The sequence below is a fragment of the Bos indicus genome, chromosome 8 (genome assembly GCF_029378745.1).
Source record: "Bos indicus isolate NIAB-ARS_2022 breed Sahiwal x Tharparkar chromosome 8, NIAB-ARS_B.indTharparkar_mat_pri_1.0, whole genome shotgun sequence".
Classification (NCBI taxonomy): Eukaryota; Metazoa; Chordata; class Mammalia; order Artiodactyla; family Bovidae; genus Bos; species Bos indicus.
Genome location: NC_091767.1, coordinates 111,208,359 through 111,223,262, shown reverse-complemented (window position 1 = coordinate 111,223,262; position 14,904 = coordinate 111,208,359). Strand labels below are relative to the sequence as shown.

At 52.6% G+C, this 14,904-nt stretch overlaps 1 long non-coding RNA gene across 2 annotated transcripts; it reads right to left on the bottom strand.

Moving 5' to 3' along the window:
• Positions 1-2,933: 2,933 nt before the first annotated feature.
• Positions 2,934-9,201, bottom strand: LOC139184667 (uncharacterized). Of its 2 annotated transcripts, XR_011568246.1 has the most exons (5): positions 8,903-9,201; positions 8,585-8,681; positions 7,890-8,218; positions 6,224-7,749; positions 2,934-5,590 (listed from the first exon to the last, which is right to left on the bottom strand). It is a non-coding gene; the product is annotated as an uncharacterized lncRNA (long non-coding RNA). The 2 variants fall into 2 exon arrangements; XR_011568245.1 differs by lacking the exon at positions 2,934-5,590 and having other exon boundaries at positions 5,955-7,749.
• Positions 9,202-14,904: the final 5,703 nt, after the last annotated feature.

Below are 14,904 nucleotides of genomic sequence, written 5' to 3'. Positions count from 1 at the left end.
GTCAGCTCCTTCCCTCACCACCGGTCCCGCTGGACACACAGGAGGGCGGCAGGAAGACTGCCCCCCAGACTCTCTCTTTCCACCTGGACTCTGCATCCGCACCCAAGAGGCTTCCAGCTGGCCAGTGTCCATGTCGGTGGCCGGCTGCTTGGAGAACTGAGTCCCAGGGCCTGAACGACCCCTCCAACAGGAAGCGGGCTGCACTTGGGGTTCTGACCTCCATCCCTTCCAGAAGTGCTTCTCTCTTCTCCTTGTCTCTGCTGGACTCTTCACCTGGGCCTCCCCCTTTTCTGTCCTCTTGCGACCCCCTCGGGATCCCGCAGACCGCCCCTCAATCCGTCTGGGAGTGAAGGGAGGACCAAGAGCTGCATTCGGCATTAGGAAGGACCCTCCACGCCACTGCACGACGTATGGATGAATCGGCACTGGCCCAGGGCTGCCTCGGGCCAGGCGTCTTCCCTGCCTCCGGGTGGGGGTGCTGGGCTCACCGCCTCAGGGCAAGAAGCCCACGTGCCACCTGGGCTGACCTCCCAGCACAGGCTCCCTGAGCTTGGGGAGAGCTCTTCTCAAATTCATGCGTGTGGATTTGAATTGGCGATGTGGTTTCCCTGGACTCATGGGTGAATCTTCAGACCTGACTACACAGAGCGACCCTCCATCCTCCTGACACACACGTGAAGCCACGGTTGCTCTGAATGGCAGCTCCCTAGGGGTCAGAGGCTGCTGAGCAGAGTTGGCCTCACCCCATCGCCTGCTACGAAGGCTGCTCTGCAGTCACAGCCTTACGTGCTTGCCCTTGCTTCCGAACTTGTGTCTTTGAGTGAAATAGAGAGACGAGGAGACCAGGAGGCTCAGACCCGCCTGGCACTGTCCCCCAGCCTCCCTAAACAGCTCCTGGCTCCCCGGCCGGGCATCCTGGGCCTCACTGCCCCTGATCCCAGCACGCTGGCGACCACTGCTGCCCCACCTCTTGCAGGGCCTGCACCGTGCGGGGCACAGCCTCACCCCCGGGTGTACAGCGCCACCCCCACCCCTACTGAGGGTGCCCAGCCTGTCCCCACACAGCAACGTCCAGAGCATTCCTCACCCCAAGTCTAATGATTCTTGGGGTGCCCTGTCTGCAGCGGTTTGGAGAGGTAGGCACGGAAGAGGAAACACCTGGCCAAACATCCCCAGGTACTGGCCCACCCAGGTCTAGGAGTCAGGGTGGACCCCGGGCACCTGTTGGGGCCTGAAAACACCCCCGAGCCTGGGGCAGTGCCCTCACCAGCTCCATTCCCAGGGGATCGTCGTCCTCTTTCAACCGTCCTGAGTCCCTCTGCTCGGGTCTCATCTGGCTGGCTGGCAGCACCCACCTGGGGCAAGCCATAAACATGAATCAAGGGATGGCGTGATTCTACACCTGAGTTCACGTCCCTTTATTTTCACTGAAGACTGGCATAGCACAGCACAGAGATGAAAGGTAAAAGGCATGCCAATAATTCAAAATTTTGGTTTTTTCTTTACTTAAAACTACATTAAAAGAAAGAAAAGAAAGTGAAGTCTCTCAGTCGTGTGTGACTCTTTGTGACCCCATGGACGGCAGCCCACCAGGCTCCTCCGTCCATGGGATTTTCCAGACAAGAATACTGGAGTGGGTTGCCATTTCCTTCTCCAAGAGATCTTCCCAACCCAGGGATTGAACCTGGCTCTCCCACATGGTAGGCAGATGCTTTACCATCTGAGCCACCAGGGAAGTCCAACAGGTTTTGCACTCATCCCCATTGGGGAATCAAACCCCCATCTCCTGCGTGACAGGTAGGGATACTTACCACTATACTAACGAGGAGTGAGCTCGTTACTGCATTAAGTATCCATAAAGGCAACATGGCAAGTCAGGGGAGAAACCATGGAAGAAAAGAGAAGATCTGCATCTTACTAACTTCAGTGCACTCTGTCCAGCTTTTGGAATGATGGCCGCAATTTCATTTTGCACAGAAACCTGCAAACTGAGGCCAGCCCCAGGCTCCCCGCCCCAGGAGCGCCACGCCAGCGAGCCCTTTGACATGACCGCCCCACCCTCAGCTAACAGCACCCCCTCCCCTCGATGGCTGCGCACATGGGCCCGGCAGGAGGGCCCCACTCTGGACTCCAGACCACTGTTCTCAGCTCCCCCAGCCCCCAGGTCAGGGGCCCAGGTCCTGGGGGAGCCCAGCACCACCCGGTCCTGGAGGGGGGCGCTGGCGGCTCCAGACAGACGGATAGGCGGCCTGATTAGATTGGCCCAGACGCGCTGCACATCAACCCGACTGACCCCTGGCAGGAGACAGGTTGATTTATTATCCTGCTGGCGCCGCTGACAGCACGCCCCGCGAGCTTGCCTCTGTCTGGCCATTTTTCAAGCTCTCTGCACACGAGCGGCACCCACATCCTCTGACACATTAGCGTGGATGGCCCTGCGGAATGCTAAGAGCTCCGTCCAGATGCTGCTAAGAGGCTCCGGTGAACAGTCTAATCGTGGCAGTCAAAACTGTAGTTTGTGCGGCCTGGAGAGAAATGCGTGGCTTCACTAAAAAGCAGGCGGTATGGACGAGGCAGGGCAGAGCCGGGACGCGTCTGCACAGACCATGAGTGCAGCGCGGGTCTGGAGGCCCAGAGGCTCCCGGAGCCCATGGTCCCAGCTCCCCACACCCCACCCCAAGAGGACGGCCTGGGAGGTCCCATCAGAGGCGCCCACAGCCCGTACATGCTGCAGTCAAGCCCCTCAGCACATTCACAACCCCCATCCAGTCATCCACGTCGCTGGGCCAGCGTTTACATCCACCGGAGCGCGAGAGCAAGTTCGCCTGCAGTACAGACGAGCTAGCAGGAGACCGGGCACCCGCGGCCCGCAGGTGCTGCAGGGTCAGGGGCTTCCAGGGGAGCGGCAGGCACCCGGCAGGCCCCTGTCCACGTCGAAAGCAGGGTGGAAGGGCAACGTTTGCTAACAGTGCTCAGCTGCCCCAAGTTCACACCTGCGGGCTAGGGGGGCTGCGTTCTGGTCACTCAGCTTCGTCCCAACCAAGCCCTTGGAGCCCTGACTCCCAGGGGTTGACTCAGGAGAGGCCAGGTCACACAGCAGCCCAGCTGTCCAGCACAGCCCGTCAACCCTCGGGCCTCCAAGTACTCACCCGTCCACTGTGGGCATTGAGATCCCCACAAGACCGAGAGGATTCCGGAGACATAGGGGCAAGGGCCAGGCAGGATGTGACCCCAATGCAGACGGTGGATGTGGGGACACTCCACGAGGCCGAGGCCTGCATCTCCCCAGCACTGGGGCCCGGCCCCTAGACCACGAGCAGTCAGCTGTGTGGGGGCCCCCCGGATGGAAGCCCCCGCCTGCACAGGAGAGCCTGGGCCCATGCAAGGCGAAGCAGGGTCCTCCCCGCTCAGGGCAGGCGAGGTGGCCCCTTCACTGTGGCTCCTCAATCAGATGGAGTCGGGCAGGCCTGCCACCACCCACGGTCCCCACGGAGCAGCGCAGAGCCGCACCCTGAGCACCAGAGTCTCGCGTCTGCTCCTGGAGGCGATGGGGAGAGAAGGGCCCGGCCAGGGCGGAGTGTCGTTACCCTTCTACGTCTGCAGAGGCATCTGAGACAAGCACTGAGACCTGCAGCACTGGGAGGGAGTAATAAGGAAAGGGAGGGTGAGGATTCCGGAAAGGCAGTCATGCGTCCCCGTGTGTTTGCACCGAGCACTCTGGAACAGGGACACTCAGTGGCCAAGACGCACCAGACCTCTTTTGTCCACGCGGGCGGTGGGAGAACCTCGGCTGGAGAACCCAATCACAAAACTGGGAAGACCAGAAACTGACAGCCAGGGGTCTGCCAACACCCCCACTCTCCAGGGAGGCCCACGCTCAACCAGCTCTGCCCACGCGCCCAGCTGCCCAGCAACCGTCAGCCTGCCAGCCTCCATCACGAGCAGACGGTCAAGGAGTACCAGACGGCTGAGCAATGCTTCTAACGAGGAAGCCAGCGACCAGAACCATCAGGCAGGAGCAAAGCAATCTGCAGGAAACGGGCCGTGTAGGCAGGAGGAACCTGCAGAAGACACTGCATCGTGCATGCATGCAGACCCCACCCGACTCTTGCGACCCCCTGGACTGCAGCCTGCCAGGCTCCTCAGTCCATGGGATTCTCCAGGCAGGAATACTGGAGTGGGTGGCCATTCCTTTCTCCAGGGGATCTTCCTGACCCAGGGATTGAACCTGAGGTCAGAGCAGGGCCAGCCCAGATCCTGAGGAGACAGCCTTCAAGGACACCTCTTTTATTTTTTAAGGCAGACGCCACAAAAGTCGTTAAGAAGAATCCAGCTGAATTTTGAACAAACTGCTGTAGGACAAGCGTGGGCCAGTCTGGGTGTGGAACCCGGGAAGCCACAGCCAAGAAGGATTCATGCAGCCTCCAGGGTCTTTCCCATCCCCACCAGGGGACAGACAGATAAACAGGTCAGGATCTGTGAGATGCAAAACCAAACAGATGGACATGGAGGTAAAAGCGGAAACCCTCACATCCTGGGGCTGCCCCGGCCCCACCCGCTGCGTGGGCTCAGATGAGTCGTCTCCCTCCCAGAGGCTGGGCTTCCTCCCTGCATCTGAGAGGTGGAGTGAGGTGATGGTTGCTCAGTCGTGTCAGACTCTGCAACCCCATGGACTGCAGCCCACCAGGCTCCTCTGTCCATGGGATCTCCAGGCAAGAACACTGGAGTGGGTTCCCAACGCTCTTCTCCAGCAGATCTCCCCAACCCAGGGATCGAACCTGGGTGTCCTGCATTGCAGGCAGATTCTCTACTGTCTGAGCCAGGTTGGATTTGCATTTTCCACAGCATCTGCCAGGGTACCTGGAGATGGGAGGCAGCAAGACCCCAGGGCAACACCGACCTGATTAGCTCAGTATTTTAGCTCTAAGTTCCAAGTGGGACACTGCTGCTAAAAAAATAATTAAAAGTACGGACCAGACAGTCCTAAGACCCTTACAAGGCTGCGAGGTTAACGGTTCACTACTTGGCCAGTTCTGGGCACCCCACTCTGCACACCTTAGAAGCACCTGAGTTAGAGATCTTAAGAATGAAGCTGGGGTGGGGGTGCTCCCCTCTTGTCTACCAGGAGCCCCCACGGTCTCATCCACACTGTGGTTGTAACCTGGCACTGCAACGCCAGCAACCTGCTGCCTGACACGCCATAGCTGCCCCGTGAGCGTCTGATGCAGGACGGCAAGAGATGGCATGAAACAGGCCCACCAAACAACTTAACAGGCTGCTTGATCCACAAGCTGACAACGAAGCTACTTTGCGCCACAGTGTACTGAGCAGGGGAGTTAAGATGCAGCAGGGCTCCCCTGGCGGCCCCGTGGCTGAGCATCCACCCACCAGTGCAGGGGACACGGGTTCCATCGCTGGTCGGGGAAGATCCTGTGCATCTTGGGGCAGCTGAGCCTGGGTGCCGCAACTGCTGAAGCCCGTTCTCCACACCAAGAGACACCCCACAGCGACACGCCTGTGACCGCAGGAGAGAGCAGCCCCACTCGCCACAACTGGAGAAAGCCTGCAGGCAGCGACGAAAGCCCGGCACCTCCAAAAGTAAATACGTAGATACGTGAATTTTCAAAGCAGAGAAGCTGCAACTCCCGTCCAGACCGTCAGGTAAAACGGGTACTAACAGCGCAGCGTGAGCAGTGGGGGCCGGGGCGGCAGAAGGGGGGATGATACCCCGCGTGCACAGCTTGGGGGGCAGGAGGTCAAGGAGACATGCGTGGGCTGAGTTCTTCTGGACCCGGAGGGAGCCCATGTTGGGGGGAGGCTGGGGGCCACAGGGCCTTGGAAACAGCTGTCAGCAGCTCCACGGGGCTGGGGAGGTGGGCTGAGCTCGCGCACAAGGTGCCTGAGTGCTAGGCCGGGGGTGACGTCCCCCCCAGGCGAGGCGGCTACTGCTGAGCTCGCGCACAAGGTGCCTGAGTGCTAGGCCGGGGGTGACGTCCCCCCCAGGCGAGGCGGCTACTGCAGATCCAGCAGCACTGGGGTGCGGTAAAACCTGCGCTTTTTAACGCTCACTCCCACTTCTGGGGAGCACGGATCAGACACCAATCTCGGTCATCCAGGGAGGAGGAGGGGGGGGCCCCAGATGGGGCGATGGCTGTGCGGTGGAGAAAAACGGGTGGATTCAAGAGATATTAGGAGAAAGATAATGCAGTCATTAATCACTTACTTTGAGATAAATTATTCTGGCCGGAAGGCCAGAGCTGTGTGTTTGAGAAGCTTGCTCTCATCAGCTATTCTTTTGTGAAGCCCAAATTAGTATCTCTTTAAATCAGGGGGCTACACCTTCTTTTATCATCAGCAGGCAAACGAAGAAAGCAATGTGCAATTGACCTCTGTCTTTCACGGCGGCTTCCTTCTCTCTTTGAGGCAGAAGATCTATTCTTGCTAAGCTGATTGGAGACAGGGGCTGGTGCGACCCATGAATGAGAAGTGGGGATGGCCAGGTTGCACCCAGCCCACGGACACCCCAGGCCCCACGTGCCTGCAAACCATCTTACGAGCGTGTCTGCCCAACTGATGACAAAGAGCGCACGGGATGACATCGCTGTTCTAACACGGCTCAGAGACCCTTCGCCGTCAGCCCCACGTCCCGTCAGGGTGATGTGAAGTCGTGAGAAACTTCCTCAGTGTCCTCATCTGTAAAACGGACACCAGCCAACGCGTGGTGCTGTTGGAAAAACAATCCAGTGGACAGTGAGTGGGAAGCTCCTGCCCACAGAGGAGCTCTCCAGACGTGCGGCGGGCTCTGTTTGCTGTGGCCCCAGCCGTCTCCGTTCCCCGCATCTGGAGTGTCTGAGCCGCTCACCACGGGTAATTTCTGAAACAGTCTTCCCACCTAGACAGGAGAGAGTGTGAAATCCAGGCCCAAATCACTTTCATCCACTATCCGAGCGTCAAAGACAGCTTTCGTCTCTAAAGCAAATAGGACACGTCCCCCCGCAAAATGGGATTCCTGAGCGTCGCCCGCTCCCTGCGGCGCCCTGCCAGCCGTGGGATCTGGCTGCAGCTGACCCTGCGGAGGGCGCTGCGGTCGGGGCCCTGGGTCACAGCCAGCCACGTCAGCTCTTCCAGCCACGAGCATCTTGGAGGACTCACATCTTCCAAAGCCCCTCGGCCACCAGGTGCCGTGACCTTCCAGCGGGCTTGTGTGCCAGGTCACGCCACTCCATCCCCCAGGGGGACGCCCACACCTCCGAGACCTCCAGGGCACGGCGCACAGCTCTGCTCAGGCTCTAACCGCCTCCTCCTCCAAAGGCAGTGCAGGCCACCAGAGCATGAATGCCCCTCCCAGCACGGTTCCGCCCAACAAGCACCCCCAAGGTGCTCAGCGATAGTCACCAGGTCAGAGCTGGGGACACCCCAGGGTCCAGGGCCCTCGGAAACACAGCGTGTGTTTTCACAGTTCGCTTTAACCTGCACCCCAATCCTACCAGCTATCTAGCGTCCCCTTATTGCACAGAGCAGGAAACGGAGGCCCCGGATGGCCAAGGAGGCCATCTCAAGCTGCATGGCTGGTAGTAAGGCCGCCTGGTTCCCAGGCCAACAGGATTTCCCCACACGAGGCTCCTGCTTTTCCAGGAGAAGAGATGGGTTGCTTTGATCCATCCACTTACTGAAGATGCCTACCAACCACCCCTTTGTACCTGCTCATGAGACCTGGTCTCCATCCCCGGGGCCAGGGCGTGGTCAGGTCTGCGATGGAACAGAGAGGGTGGCGCTCAGCCTGGAGCCCAGCACGAGGGCACAGGAGCCCTGCGCTGGCCCTGCCCTCCGGCGTCAGCCTCCCCCCACCTCCCTCACCCCCGTTGACTGGAGGAGGGGAGATTTCTCACTTCTGGAATCTCTGATCCTGCTGCTTTTGGCTCCGAGAGAAGAGAGATTACAGCTCTGTCACGGAGGGGTGCTAAGGCAGGAAATGGTTGGCCCACCTCCTTTCCCGAGAAGCAAGGCCATGTCCCCCACCCTCCCATGCCTGTCCCTCGGGCGGGACACACCAGGGATGCACTGGACCTGGTGCACAGACGGAGCAGAGACAGCAACAGACGCAGCTCCGTGTGGTCATAGCGGCCAGATGTCCGCCCTTCCGTCCACCGTCCTCCCCGTGGCTGCTGGCCTCTCTGCCCATGTGAAGTCCACGTGGACGCACTCCAGACTCCACCAACTTTCCGGGTAAAAATGCACACAGCGTCTGGCAGCTCAGAGTCTCATGCATGGCACCTCCTGAGCCCCCCACCCACCCTTCTCCCGAGCTCCCCACCCACCCGTCTCCCGAGCCCCCCAGTACCCATCTTCAGTGCTCCCAAGAAAGGGGCTGGACCTCTGACCCAGGCCCAGGGTGTCCTCCACCCATTCCTGGGTGAGCCCCGGCACAGCGGGTTCCTCACACTCCTCTAATGCTCTGTGATTAAATCCGGCAGCAGCATAGAGGCTGGGGTCACGCTGCTTTTCGGTAACAGCCAGTGCCATGACCTCGTACTTTAAAAAAGGAAGCACAAGTCTCCATTCTAGAAGAAGAGTGAGCGCTTACACATCGCAGAAACCTGACGGTTTGGAGGCTTTCCAAACACACTGGCTTCACGTTCAGGGAAGTTCTGAAGTCCTTCTCGCCTCCTGCTCGGGGAAAGCTGACCCAGAGGAAACTGTCTTAATCGGCACGTCTCCCCCTTCACTGCCAGTCTGCTGCTCCCCCCAGCCTAGGTTCCCCCGCACACTGGGGACCCCCGCACACTGGGGACCCCCACACACTGGGGACCCCCATGCCCTGGGGACCCCACCGCCTACTCCACAGGTGTTCGTGCCGCATCAAGACACCAGTGAGGAATTTCCCGTTTCCTTGGTCCCTCACCCAGCCATCTGCCTGGCTGAGCCTCGGACTCTGCCCTGCATCTATGAGTTGTGATCACCCACCACGACTCGGCCTCTGCAGCCCTGCCCTGTGTCCTGCTGAAACCTGCCTGCACTGGGCCCATTGTGTCATCACAGGGTCCCCACAGGCAGGTGGTCACTCTGCCAACACCCCTGCTGAGCTGGAAACGGCCGCCTCCCACTCCCCCCAGCCCAGGCTGACCCTGGCGGCCGCTGGTGGGTGCTCAGGCTGTGCTTGGAAGAGACACGGCCAGGGAACGTCATCAGAATCGAAATTCCCACTGCCCTTCTCTGTCTAAGCCAGTTTTCCCCGGAAGCTCACACCTCGAGCCTGAGAAAAAGTTACTGAAGACAAATCGATGTATGAAATGAAGACCAGAGAGATGTCCATCTGTAAGAACACCAGATGTGGGAGAACAACGCCTAAAGGAAGCGGAAACAAAGCACTGCTGCTGCCAAGTCACTTCAGTCGTGTCCAACTCTGTGACCCCATAGATGGCAGCCCACCAGGCTCCCCCGTCCCTGGGATTCTCCAGGCAAGAACACTGGGGTGGGTGGCCATTTCCTCCTCCAATGCATGAAAGTGAAAAGTGAAACTGAAGTCGCTCACGCCTTGCCAATTGCTCACCGCAGGCCGGGCTGCAGACGGAGGCTCTGCCTCCACCGTTGGAACAACCTTCATTTCACAAATCGGTGAACCAAGGCAGAACGTGAGCAAATGGTCAATGCAGAATGCGGGTGGATACTGCTGTATTTAAAATGGATAACCAACGGGACCTACTGTAGAGCACAGAGAACTCTGCTCAATGTTATGCAGAGCCTAGATGGGAAGGGAGTCTGGGGGAGAAGGGATACATGCATGTGTACGGCTGAGTCCCTCTGCTGTCCACCTGAAACCATCACAGTGTTGTTGATTGGTTATACTTCAATATGAAATCCCTTCCCTTGTGGCTCAGCTGGTAAAGAATCCACCTGCAACGCAGAAGACCTGGCTTCGATACCTGGGTTGGAAAGATCCCCTGGAAAAGGGAAAGGCTGCCCACTCCACTGTTCTGGCCTGGAGAATTCCATGGACTGTGTAGTCGATGGGGTTGCAAAGAGTCGGACACAACCGAGCGACTTTCACTTTCACTATAAAATAAAGAGTTAAGAAAAAAACAATGTGGGTGGATAAAGTGCCAATCCAACCTCATTTCATGAGACCCTGCCTCCAAAGCCCATGTGCCTTCACACCTCTTCTGTGAGCTTCTCCTCGCCAAAGCTGGGCTTGGTCCCAAGGGCAAACGGACAGGAGTCATCGAGGTGAAGCTGATTAACTTCCCAAAGGCGTGGGTGTGGCTCAAAGCCACCAAAAACGCAGGGAGGTTATGCACGAGGTCATATTATACGAATTACCCAAGGTTAAGTGGTTTAGGGCTCAATCTCTGAACTGAAGCTACTCTTTCTTCACTGTTTTTCCTGATACTGACCTTAAACAGCATCTTCTTATATTTATTTTGAAGTATTTGCATCTCCGACCTACTTGCAAACTTACTGAACTACAAACATGTTTCAACCCTGTCGTGCACGTGCTTCCTATTAACCATGAGCCTGTTTCTTTCGGTTGTACCTGGTCTCTTTAGTTTATTCTCATAAATTCTCAAGAAGTATTTGACCATGGAAATTCTCTTAGAGATTGTCTATTTACACTGTCTGGGTTGTCTGACTAGTCTCACTACCAGCTGAGATCTAGCAGCTGTGTTAGGAGACTCCTCCCACGGAGCACAACTTCAAAAGCTGTGCAATTATCTTTAAAAGCACTGGAAGAGCCAGAGATCAATAAAGGCAACCAGAATGTAAAGGGCCAAGGCTCCAGAGAGAAGAAAAGCAAAGTAAGGTGATCCGAACTTTCAGTTCAGAGGTCTCCTCCACAGTCATTTCCGAATGTGCACTTGGAGACATAGAGGCTAAAGAGAAAACAATATCCTGGAACTGATGGAAGGTTTCCTGAGTTGGAGAAATAAAACCTGGAGTTCAGGACTGCCAGCCCGAACTGGAAGACCAAAGATCACAGAAATAAGGGAAACGTGGGGAAGTGAGTACAATTTCCCCTTGAAGTAGTTCACTGACCCTTAAACTGAGCATGAATTAACTAGCCAATAAGCAAAGCAGAAAGCATCTGCTAAGATGCTAAAAAGTTATGTAGCGATTTCAGAAAACACACTGAGCTGAGAAGACAAAACTTAGAGTATAGACCCCACACAGGTGGAGGCAGGACCTGATGGATGTTCCAAGCTTTCAGTCAAGACACAAAAAATCTGCTCCTGAAATAAAATCCATGAGACATCATGAAGATAACTATGCGTGGGTCTTGGACACCCAGACAGACAGAGGAAAAACAGAGTGGAGGCAATATTTTAAGAAGTACTGGTGAAAAATTTTCCAGACTAGATGAAAGACACAGGTCTATGGGTTCAAAAGGATGGAAGAGCTCTCTGAAAGATTAAAAAACATGCAAACAGGCCAGTTCTGTAAGACATTTAAGGAAGAGTTAACATCTATTCTTCTCAAACTTTTCCAAAAAAATGGAAAAGAAAGGAACCCTTTTGAACCCTTTCTACAAAGTCAGCATCGCCCTGATACCAAAACCAGACAAAAATATCACAGAAAAGAAAATTGGGGCCAATATCACTGACAACATAGACGCAAAAATCCTCAACAACATATCAGCAAACCAAATTCAACAATATATTAAAAGGATCATATACCATGATCAAACGGGATTTATCCCAGGGATGCAAGAAATTTCGGTATGTGCAAATAAACCAGTGTGACACACCACATCAACAAATTAAAGAATGAAAGCCATATGATCATCTCAATAGATGCAGAAAAGGCTTTTTTGACACAATTCAATATTTTTGATTAAAAAAAAACAAAACACCTCTCAACAAAGTGGGCATAAAGGAAACATACCTCAACATACCTGCAGTCCACAGGGTCACAAAGAGATGGACACGACCCAGCAACTGGACAACAGTAAGAACAACAAAGAGGATCTCATCTCCAGTCACATGATAAATCAGCCGCGGGCAGGTGATACACAGCGTAAGGCGTACGGCCAAATACTGCTGTGATGACTCTGCAGGGACAGACAACTAGATGCCTACTAGACTGTGGTGGTCATTTCCTGATGTGTGTGAACATATCTCACTCTGTAGGACCCTTGAAACTAACATAATGTTGTGAGTCAACTATATTAAATTAAAAACCAATGAACAAAATAAAAATAATAGCTTTCCACTGCTGTGTAACAAATTAGCACAAACTTAGAAGCAAAGACCCTAATGCTGGGGAAGACCGAAGGCAGGAGGAAAAGGGGGCTACAGAGAATGAGATGGTTGGACGGCATCATCGACTCAACGGACATGAATTTGAGCAAACTCTTGGAGATAGTGGAGGACAGGGAAGCCTGGTGTGCTGCAGTCTGTGGGGTCACAAAGAGTCGGACACAACTTAGCAACTGCACAACAGCAGACGCATAGAATCCAAGCCACTTATCACCCCAGAGCTCCGCAGGACGCAGCACCAGGGCCGGCTCTGCTGGGTTCTCCGTTCAGCTCTCACAATGGGCCCGCCAAGGCTGTGGTCTCACCTGGAACATGGGGTCGTGATCCAGACATGTAGGAATTCAGTCCCCCGCAGTTATATGATGGAGGCCTCATTTTCTCTGTAGCAGTTGGTTGGAGACCCCTCTCAGCTACAGGCACGTGTGTCTGTAAACAGTCCTCAGCGGGCCGTGTGCTCTCCCTGCAAGGTCAGCTGGGGAAACTCAACTTTTAAAGAGATCACCTGATTAGGTCAGACCCAAGCAGGACAGTCTCCCTGCTGAGTAACTCGGGATGAGCTGATCTGGGGCCCTGATTACACCTGCAGAGCCCCTTCATGTACCACAATCCCAGAAGTGTTTTCTCGCCACATGCACGGAGCAGAGGGGATTGTAGCAGGATGAGAACCACCCACCCACTACAGCGACTATTCACAGCAAAGTAAAACCGCTAAGACAAAGGAAAACAGGAATGCCTGAGTTGGTAAGATCCCCTGGAGAAGGGATAGGCTACCCACTCCAGTATTCTTGGGCTTCCCTTGTGGCTCAAATGGTAAAGAATCCACCCATCTGCAATACAGAAGACCTGAATTCGATCCTTGGGTCGGGAAGATCCCCTGGAGGAGGAAATGGCAGCCCACTCCAGTATTCTTCCCTGGAGAATCCCCATGGACAGAGGAGCCCGGTGGGCTGCAGTGCATGGAGTTGCAAAGAGTCAGACACGACACAGCACAGCAATCAAAAAAGAAGCCTGTCCTTCAAAGGAGCAGCGTTCAGACTGACAGGTGTCTCTACAACATAAACAAGAGAAGATAGAAGACAATGAAATGACAGTTTTAAAATGCTGGGGGAAAAAATCTCCAAACTGGAACTGAATACATGCCAAAAATAGCCTTTAAATATTAAGTAAAATGAATGCATTTTTATACAAACAACAATTGAAAATTCAGTGTGAATAGAACAATACAAAATAAATAAATAAATAAACTAAAAAGAGTTTTCAACAGAAGGAAAATGACCCCAGAAAGAAGCACATAAATGCAGGAAAGCATGAGAAATGCTAGAAAGGTAAATACATTGTTAAGCCTAACTGAATATGGAATATCAGTAATACGAAGATTTAAATTTTGTAAGATTTAAATTACATGAAAAACTGAAGCATATGAAAACAATTGCACCACAAAGCAGTCAAACTACTGCAACGTCCTCGTTACTTCATGATGAAATAAAAGCAATGTTTTCACTAATGCACTAATGAATCAAGGATGCATCTTACAATCTTTACTGTAATCACTAAAAGAATAATAAAACATTGCATAACTAATGAATTAATACACAGTAACTGTAAAACTAAAAATACATACCGTCAATTAAAAACAAAGCTAGGAAGGGTAAAATCAAAGCACAGATGTGCAAATAGGAAAAACAGCAAGATGATACATTTAAACACAAGAATGTAATTAATTTTGCTACATGAAAATATAAACAATATAAATAAAATACAAAAGTTTTCTAACCTGTATTTTAAAATCCAAGTATATGCTGCTTATAAGAAACCTGTTCTAAATATAAAAATACAGAAAATTTGAAGTAAAAGAATTGAAAAATATACACATTGAAAACACTAACCGAGAACTGTCTGACAGAGCACAACCCGTATCAGATGAAGTCGATTTTAAGGCCGTGTGTATTTTTAGATAGAGATATTTCAAAAGTTAAAGAAAAAAGAAAATTTAATAGGAAGATTACATCCTAAATTTATGTGCACCCAATAACACAATTTCAAGCAAAACTGACATTTGATTAAGAAGAAAATCATATAGATAAATCTTAAAACCGTTCTCTTTATAAAAGTTAAGATTAACAAGCAAAAAATCAATAGTAATATAAAAAATGGGAAAATACAATTTAAAAAATGGACCTAACTTTTCAAATTTGGGTGAGATAGTTGCAAAAATTGTTTGTATTATGAGTCTAAATGCATTTTAAGTGATTTAATACAGTCTCGAACCCAAGACGGTCAAGCAAGAAATTAATGACAAAAGCATAACTAAGAAATTTTCAAATTTTTACAAATTAAGTAATATATTTCTCAATAAATCATAAGAAAAGTTCAAAGGAAATTAAAATATATTTCTAACTAATTAGTGATGAAGATACAATATAACAAACCACAGCTGACAGAATGCCTGGAGAAACCGTTTAGGTATAAATGCACATGTTAGAAAAGAAGTATTGTCGAAAATAAAGGGTTAGCTATCCACTGCATGAAGCTGTTTTTTAAAAAACTATAAACCATATCAAAAGTAGTAGAAAAAGAAAATCAATAATGAATAGAAAAAAGTATTATAAAGAACCAAAAAGTCAAAAGTTAATTGTTTAAAAATGCAAGTAAG